Genomic DNA, 7,396 nt, shown 5'->3' on the forward strand with positions numbered 1-7,396 from the left:
GACCAGGTGTCAGACTGTCGAGTGAAGGCGTGCACCAGTGGCATGTGGTCTGTGCAAATGGCGAAGGGCCTATCTTCTAAGAAATGGTGAAAGTGACAGAAAGCCAAGTGCACCGCCAGCAATTCGCGATCAAAGGTAGAATAACACGATTCTGCCTTGGACAGTTTTCTGCTGAAGAAGGCCAATGGACGGGGCTAGCCGTTGACCACCTGTTCGAGTACTGCACCAATAGCGATGTCGCTGGCACAGGTGGAGAGAAGGAGAGGGGCATGTGGAGTGGGAAAAGTGAGAGCAGCAGCAGTTGATAGGGCCTTCTTTGCATTTCAGAAGGCCGATTCTTGAAGGGGACCCCACTTCAGGTGTTTTAGCTTGCCCTTGAGGGAGGCATAGAGGGGATCAAGAGTGGCGGCAATGTCTGGCGGAAAATGGTAATAAGAGTTGATCATGCCCAAGAATTCCTGCAGAGCTTTGACGGCTGAGGGCGTAGGGAAGTTCTGAACGGCTGCTACCTTCTCAGGGAGGGGATAGACTCCTTCAAGGGTGATGCGGTGCCCTAAGAGTGACACTTCGTTGGCGCCAAAGGTACACTTGTCGTACAGGACTACAAGGCTGTTTTGTTGCAAGCGGTCGAGCATAATGTGCAGGTGACAGAGGTGTTCCTCTTTTGAGGAGGAGAACGCAAGTATGTCGTCCACATAACATACAGAGAAAGTGAGGTCCTCTAAGATGCCATCCATGAGACGTTGAAAAGTGGCACCAGCATTACGAAGGCCAAAACAGGAGTAATTGAAGGTGTATGTACCAAACAGAGTGGTGATGGCGGTCTTGGGGATGTCTTCTGGGTTCATAGGCACCTGATAATGCCCCTTCAGGAGGCCGAGCATGGAGAAAACCTGCGATTTGTGCAGGTGGGAGGTCACGGCGGCAAAGTTTGGGAGGGGTTAGTAATCCGGTTCTGTTTGCATGCTCAGGCGCCCATAATCCCCGTACGGACGGAGGGAGCCGTCTTTCTTCAGAGCGATGTGTAAGGGCGACGACCATGGGCTGGAGGCCTTTTGGCAAAGGCCCATTTCCTCCATTTCGGCAAACGTCTGTTTGGTGACTGCCAATCGATCTGATACCAGACATCTGAATTTTGCGAAGACTGGGGGTCCCGTTGTCTTGATATGGTGATAAATACCGTGCTTGGTAGGAGCCATGACGTTTGGCGAAGTTCTGGACGGAAAACTTCCGGGTGCGATGTGAGGAGGTGTGCGTAGGCATCCGTGGGTGCGCTGATGTGTAGGGCGAGGTTAGAGGGTGCGGGTTGAAGAGGTGTCGACAAGTACGAATCTGCGTTGACCAATCATTGGTGGGCGACATCGACCAAGAGGTGGAAATTAGAGAGGAAATCCGCACCAAGGATTGGCAATGTGACTTCAGCAACGAGAAACTTCCAATTAGATTTACCGTTTCCAAATGATAATGTGAGGTTCTCGTAACCGTAGGTGGGTATCGCAGATCCCTTGGCTGCTACCAGGTGGACGTCGGCAGACGTAGACAGACTACGTCGTGTCCTGAAGAGTTCCCATGGCAAAAGAGAACGACAAGCATCCGTGTCTACCAAAAATCACACGCCCGTTCCTGCATCATGTAAAAGAAAAGATTAGAAACATAGGAGGCCACCGCCACGAGCGATGGCCTACTTACACGTTTTTTGGCCACTGACAATCCTTGGAACATTTCTTCGTGGCTGCCCCAAATCTTTAGTGGTAGTAGCAAAACTGCGGCTGATGGGCGGCAGTAAGTGGCTGTAGAAGTCGTTGGATGTGGCGTGAGTGAGAGGTGGGTGATGGGTGGCTTTGTCGTTGTTCCGGAACGTCACGGGGTAGGCGTGTGTGTCTTATGGCATTCACGTCAGCTTCTGTTGACGTCGAATAGGCTACCTCTTTGTCAGGAGTGAAGGCGTTGATGGAGGTCTTGAAGGTCTTGAAGTGGCTGTCCATAAGGGAGTCGGCTTTGGTCATCAAGTCCTTTATGGGTAAACTATCGACATCGGGTATGGCAGCGAGTACAGGTTCGGGTAAACGGCATATCTAAAGGGTACGAAGTAGGTTCACCTCATGAGGAGAGCCGTCTGCGGCAGGATGCAGGCGAGCGATACTAGTCATTTCCCTGAGGGCGAGCAAGGCCCTTTGGTCCCCTAACAGTTGTAGAGAGAGCTGAAAACGCTTTGCTATACGGGTGGCTGTCGACAGCGAGTACTGCTGTAGAAGGTATGTTTTGAGGGCGTCATACACTATTGGGCTGTCTGCTTCTTCACAAAGCCACTCGGATACTTCCGGGAAAGTGTCCTCGGGTATCGCCGCAAGAACATAATCTGCTTTGGTGGTTAAGCGAGTCACGGCCTTGATGCGGAACTTGACTTCTGCGCGCTGGCGAACGTCGAAAGTTTCAATGGGGTGGGGGCGGCGTCAACTTCCGTGGAGTCCGCCATAGTACCAATGACGGGGGGGGGGGGTGGAAGGTGGGAAGAGCGAGTCGACTTCCGGGGTCACCAATTTGGCGGGCCAAGAGAAGCTGTGACTAAGAAGGCAGGATGAAAGCAACTGAGTAACTTTATTAAAGAACATCAGTTTATAAATGCTTAAAGTCCATGCAAAAACGATATAAAAACCAAACAGGCAATTTCATGTTCAAATGACAATCAGTTCTGTTAACAGTTAACGGTAAGAAAAACAGACATGTTTATTCAGGTCCCTATCAGTGCGAGGGGAGAGCGAAGATACAAAGCATGATATATACAAAAAAAAATGTTGTTACTATGTACGATCATGTGACACACGGATGGTACACTATATAAACACCCATAAGGACCTGTTCCAGCAAAGAAATTAATAACGATTTCCTATTCCGATATGACTCCTCAAGAATGGACAGGCCTCTAAGTATATATATATATATATATATATATATATATATATATATATATATATATATATATATATATATATATATATATATATATATATATATATATATATATATATATATACATATTTTTTTTTTACTAGCTAAATCTAATCGAGGCCCTTTTCGTCAATACGCATTGGAGGACATGATGTTGACGATAATTGTTGAAAGAGGAGAGCGTATTCGTATTTTACATAATTTTACAAGCCTGAGTCTTATAAACTAGAGAGATGAAAACGAAACTAGAATACACAACACTTAAAATCTTATATCAAGGTGTTAACAAGTGGTCAGTAATTACCCACTGGGAGCTGGTAAGTTCCGCCCTCCTGCCTGTTCACTGAGTATTTACTTTCATAACAACTGGGACATTTTAGGTTGTCGGTGATGCTGGGGAAGTATGAGTATAGGACTCGAGTTTGTATGGTCAGAAAAAAATAAAAATTATCTTCAAATTTTTATTTGTTCCTTTACAAATATAAACCTTCCTTTATATTAGAGTCAGATTTTTTTACCGCCGTTGATTTATAAGCTTAACAATGTTATTCATTCTATTTAGGCTTCAGTGTCAACAATTGGACTTCTCCAGCGAATGGCATACAATCCCTTTCACTTGCCGTTAATAAAGCTCGTTCTCACAATTTGGTGACCATCAAAGCAAGCGACCGCTGTTGTTTGGGAATCAGTCCCTATGTATGTGGTATACGAGACTTTTTATATTGGTTGTAAAAGAATCATATTATGAAATTTTTTCGTTTTATTAGATCTTTGAATTAAGATCAAAACAGCACTGTAATTTGTAACCACCTAAGAAGTAAATATTCAATAAGAAACTGCATTTGTTTTTTTTACAATTCTATTAATACTATTACAATAACAGACAGTGAGCTACAATATCAGGCCAGTTTCTAATCAAACTCCCATAAGGGTTTTAGTTTTGGTTGAATAAAACATACATGAGAACTATACCAAAATAAATTTTCAAAAATAGACATTCATGAGGTCTGTTTGATATATTGTGAAGTGAGAGCTATATTTCTCTCAACACTATTTAAACATAATATAAAAAACTGGTATATTACGATAAAATTTTCATAGATATACACTGGGATAATATAATATTTCATTATAATAGCATACACATTAAGTAGCCAAAGTAGAAACATAAGGAAAGTTTTTTATTAACCATAAGTATTTGGTAGTCTTCTATTTAAAGATAAAGGTGAGAAAGAGTTGAAACAATTTAGATATCCCTCTGAGAGGATGGCTTTTATGAAGTAAAAAATATATTGTAGTACACGTCTATGTTGAGACCACTAAAACTTCTCAATAAATGTATTCTCTTATACATTAACAACAATGTCTTTTTATGACTATTTTTCTACAATGAATAATGAAGCTACAAAATTAGTCAAAAAGAAATTATAATGTACAAATTCTTAGAATTGTCTGAATTATGAAAGGGTATTGTATATCAACAAGTGAACATTAAACTCGGAGACATCTAATCTATTATGTTACAAGGAAATAGTATTACTTGTGATACAAAAGCAATTGCAATTAGACAATGGAATGTTAAATCCATTAGAGCTGTAGGTTACCTAGGAAACAATTATAATCCAAGAATATGATAACAGAAATCTGAATCACACGTTCGCTAAGAGGATTGCAAAAGGAAACGTTAAATGCTTGAAGAAGACTCCATTTGAGATGGAATGACATGAGAGAGAGAGAGAGAGAGAGAGAGAGAGAGAGAGAGAGAGAGAGAGAGAGAGAGAGAGAGAGAGAGAGAGAGAGAGATTATTATTGAATAAATTTATTACGCCCAAAAACATCAAACATAGTTACATATTGGCAGTTATATACAGTACATCAGAAATCAACAGAAAAAAAAACAATACAGCATTGAATCATCAGTATATCAGTTACAAAAATAACATATATGAGATAGTATTCCATTATCACAACAACTGCAACAGACGGTTCAGCAGCCACCAAAGTTTGGGTGACGAGTCAAAATTACGTCTAGGTGGTCATCTTTGAGAAAATATTGGCAGGTTTGAAGTAAATTTTGTCCTTGAGGTAACAGATTCCTGACAGTAGGGCAATGAAGGCAGTAGTGTTCAAGGTTATTGGCATTAGCAAGGTTACACAGTTTGCATGAGGGGTAGTGTGGTATATCTAGTGTCTGTTCAACCTGCCATACAGGACGATGTCCCAACCTTATCCTGGCACTTACGATTATTTAATAAATCTATTACGCCCAAAGACGTCAAACAAAGTTACATACAGTACATCAGAAATCAACAGGATAAAAAAACATTACAGCATCGAATCATCAGTATATCAGTTACAAAAATAACATATATGAGATCGTATTCCATTATCACAACAACTGCAACAGACAGTTCAGCAGCCACCAAAGTGTGGATGACGAGTCAAAATTACGTCTAGGTGGTCATTTTGGAGTAAGTATTGACAGGTTTGAAGTAAATTTTGTCCTTGAGGTAACAGATTCCTGACAGTGGGGAAATGAAGGCAGTAGTGTTCAAGGTTATTGGCATTAGCAAGGTTACACAGTTTGCATGAGGTGTAGTGTTGTATATCCAATGTCTTTCCAACCTGCCACACATGACGATATCCCAACCTTATCCTAGCACTTACGACATTATGCCTACGCACCATAAGTCCACGTCGCCGGTACTTGTGACGGCTCTGCAGAAAGCTATCATGATGTTGTATGGAAACACTAGTGCCCCTCTCTGCATCCCTATGCTGTACTGTACAGGAAAAAGCTGCTGAATATATTCTATGTTTAAGGCAGCAAAGTGAGGGCTCAACATTTCTGTCATCAAGGTCCAGCGAGCAGGCAGCTTTAGCAAGACTGTCCACCATGTCATTCCCAGCAAGCCGAATATGGGAGGGCATCCACATGAAGGATAAGACAAGCGAGGCATTGTAAGCAGCTGAGAGTTGACACAATATGTCTCGCACAAGACGGCCACAGCTTGGCCTAGAAGATGTCAGTGCCTGGAGTGCAGATTTGGAGTCACAGATCACCAATCCATTCATATTTCTTCTAACAAGTAGACTTACTGCATCCCATATACGTTGAAGTTCGCAATAAGTGGAACTGGATGAGTTTGGCAACCTGCGACCATGTCACCCACCCTCAGGAGATTCTACAGTGGGGGAGAACATAGCACATGTTGCACTTCCATCTGCCTGTACTGAACCATCAACGTAGATGTGGTATCCTGCAGGAACTGAAATTGACACTTTGGATATTTTTTCTAAAACCAGCTGCTTCTGTAGACTGGCATGGGCATCTTTAGAGGTTGGTGTGAAAGTGACAGCAGGAATAGAAACCCATCATGGTGGCAAATCTTGGATGACTGCTTGCTCAGGTACACCGATATCAAGGTATCGAAGATTTCCACATACTGCCCTAACTAGGTTATGGCCCCCTGGCCGGAGTTGAGGTCTTGGTGCATCTTCGTCAAGTGATGCTCTGAGGAAAGCAGAGAAGTTTGGAGTAAATTATGGAGAGTGTAGACATTTAACAGAAAACAAAGTTACATTGGCATAAATTCTCTCTATTAATGGAGGTAACATGAGTTCAGTCTGCATGTTGACTATCCGAGTGGAAGGAGGGCATCCTAGGATAAACCTCATTACTCTATTTTGGAACAGTTCTAGAGGTTGTAATGCCTGTCTGGGTAATTGAATTAAAGCAGGAGATAAATAGTCAACAACTGACCTTAGGAAGAGGATATAGAGGGTTTTAGCCACGGGGATAGATATACCTGTGGCCCTGGTGGCAAGCCACTTGATGGGAGTAAAGCGAGGCTCCAGTCGATCAAGAAAGTTTTTCACCATGGGGTGGATTCGTTGTCGTGCAGGTATAGCAGGGATGATCCTGACTGGTGCACCTAGATATATATACTGTGTGCAGTGAGGTATAATATTCCCACGCATAATGAACACTGGCAGGTCTCAGAGATTCCACGCAGAGAAGATTCTGCTTTTTTCTGGGAGAGTATGAGGCCACTGAAGGTACAGGACCTGCAGAAGTCTTGAAGGACACGCTGAAGGTCTTGAGGGGTAGTGGAGTGGATGCAGAAATCATCAGCATAGCAGGTTACAGTGGTTCCAGGGATAGCAGGGAGGAGAGACAGTACACAGAGCATAAGCACATTAATAAGAAAATGGGCTCAATACACTGCCCTGAGGTGAGGTGTGCCAAGCTCAAAATTTTCATAGGAGCTACATACACCCTTAAAGAAAACACATGATTTTCTGTTACTGAGATAACTGTTTAGCCACTTCAGAAGGTTTCCTCTGACACCAAATTCGACAAGCTGATCAAGAATTATATCCCTGTTGGCTATATCAAAAGCACTTTTGAGGTCAAGGAAGGCAACTGTTGGAGGACAATCGGGAG

The 7,396-nt window shown here is 42.7% G+C and overlaps 1 pseudogene; it reads right to left on the reverse strand.

Annotated features, from left to right (window-relative positions):
* Positions 1–5,361: 5,361 nt before the first annotated feature.
* LOC137649183 (uncharacterized) lies at positions 5,362–7,081 on the reverse strand (annotated as a pseudogene).
* Between the last annotated feature and the right edge of the window lie 315 nt (positions 7,082–7,396).

This window comes from Palaemon carinicauda, chromosome 11 (assembly GCF_036898095.1).
Source record: "Palaemon carinicauda isolate YSFRI2023 chromosome 11, ASM3689809v2, whole genome shotgun sequence".
Taxonomy (NCBI): Eukaryota; Metazoa; Arthropoda; class Malacostraca; order Decapoda; family Palaemonidae; genus Palaemon; species Palaemon carinicauda.